The sequence below is a fragment of the Neomonachus schauinslandi genome, chromosome 5, assembly GCF_002201575.2.
Source record: "Neomonachus schauinslandi chromosome 5, ASM220157v2, whole genome shotgun sequence".
Lineage (NCBI taxonomy): Eukaryota > Metazoa > Chordata > Mammalia > Carnivora > Phocidae > Neomonachus > Neomonachus schauinslandi.
In genome coordinates, this window is record NC_058407.1 from 172,504,705 (window position 1) to 172,506,551 (window position 1,847).

At 66.5% G+C, this 1,847-nt stretch overlaps 1 protein-coding gene across 1 annotated transcript in view; it reads left to right on the top strand.

The window, feature by feature from the left end:
* The first annotated feature begins 1,401 nt into the window (after nucleotides 1-1,401).
* ACTB (actin beta) overlaps nucleotides 1,402-1,847 on the top strand; it is a 3,782-nt gene continuing 3,336 nt past the window's right edge. The window contains exon 1 of the mRNA XM_021680249.2: nucleotides 1,402-1,497. The gene's annotated coding sequence lies outside the window, so the exon portion shown is untranslated. The remainder of the gene's footprint in view (nucleotides 1,498-1,847) is intronic.

Sequence of the window (1,847 nt, forward strand, 5' to 3'; positions counted from 1 at the left end):
GAGCACCTACTATATGCAGCAAAGCCCTGGGCAGGCCTGGGGTGCCCAGAGACAGACCAGTGGCTGCAGGCCAGTGCCCCTACCTAGACCACCCTTTCCATCTTCTGTGTGAAAATTCAGCTTCCTGTCACCACCTCCCAGAAGGTGCACGGTCTTCTAGGCTGAGCCAGACGTCTTTCTGGGGTCCCCCAAGCCCTGGGCTTCTGTCTGCCACACATTATCATCGTTGGCCACCATCTGGGTACAGGCTCTGCCTGCCAGACTGGCAGCTCTCAGAGCAGGAACCACCCAGAACACTCCCGGGCACCCAGATCTTGCCCAATGTTTGGTGGAGGGACCCAGGGCAGGAAAGGGTGACAAGGAGAGGGTCTCCTCTGGGGGCAGCAGGTCTTCAACTACTATCCCTGCCACCCCGCCCCCCTCGAGCTAACTCATCTCTGGGGCATTAAGGGTCCTTGGCAGGCTCCAGATGGTCCAGGACAGAAGTTCAGCTGTGGCTGCCCATGACAGACAGACGATGGATGGTGGGCCCCAGAGCTGTGCTGAGCAGCCCTGCCTGCCTTCGCCCAGCAGCTGCCTGGGTCATGGGCTAACGGCTCGGCTGGGTGTGACCAGGCAGCTCCTGGAGGCAGCCTGGCTCCATGGGAACAGTTTCTCTGTTCTACAGAGCCCACCTCTGGCCAGGCCTGCAGCAGGGGGAGGCTTGGGGCCCTCTTCACAGGGAATTTCCAGCCTCTTGCTCTGGATGCCTGTCCTGTCTCTGGGGCCTGAGAACCCCGTTAAGTGGCCACAAGCCCCCTGGCTCCCCCACACCACACCATACCCTCCTGCCCCAGGTGTCTGAGTAGTAATGCCCCTCAGTTAGCAGGCTGAGCACCCCCAGCCAGAGGCCCCTCCATCTCCCCAGTCCAGGCTTTCTGGGCAGTGGAGTTAAAGTGGACCAATGCTTCCCCTGCAACTGCTCCTTAAGCATGCACCCACAGAAACCGGGGACCCTCACATCCATGCTGACCCTTGCCCACCGGGGCGCTCACTGCTCATGTGATGCCCACACCCGGAGGGTCCTGGGGTGGAGAACACGAGAGGGGCCGGATCAGGCATTGCCCAGCGGGGCGGCGGCCCACGGACCCAGCACCTAAGGGCGGCCAACGCCAAAACTCTCTCCCTCCTCCTCTTCCTCAATCTCGCTCTCGCTCTCTCCCAGCCCGGCTCGTTCTCTCTCTCTCTCTCTCATTTTTTTTTTTTTTTGCAAAAGGAGGGGAGAGGGGGTAAAAAAATGCTGCACTGTGCTGCGAGGCCGGTGAGTGAGCGGCGCGGGGCCAATCAGCGCGCGCCGTTCCGAAAGTTGCCTTTTATGGCTCGAGCGGCCGCGGCGGCGCCCTATAAAACCCGGCGGCGCGACGCGCAGCCACCGCCGAGACCGCGTCCACCCTGCGAGCACAGGCCCCTCGCCCTCGCCGCTCCGCCGCTGCCACCGCCGGTTTACACCTCCCCCAGGTAGGTTCCCGGCCCGGGGCGCGCTGCAGCACCGCGCCGCCGCCGCTTCCTCCGGGCGGGCGGGCCCCTCGGCCTCCGGCCTCGCGCCGGGCGAGAGCCGCCGGCTGTACGGGCAGTGGGGCTGGCGCTCCCCTCCTCGCTCGGGCCGGGACTGCGCTCGCACCGCGCGCCCCCGGCGTGCTGCAATCCGGGCCGAGGCGGCCGCGGGTCTTTGTCCGGGCGGGCGGGCGCGCTCGGGCGGCTGGGTGGAGGGGGGGGTGGGCGCGGCGGGTCCGTCGGCCGGGTGGGGGCTGGGGACGCGGCTCCGCGTGCGCGTGCGCGCTCGGGCCGGGAGCCGCGGCCGGGGCGAG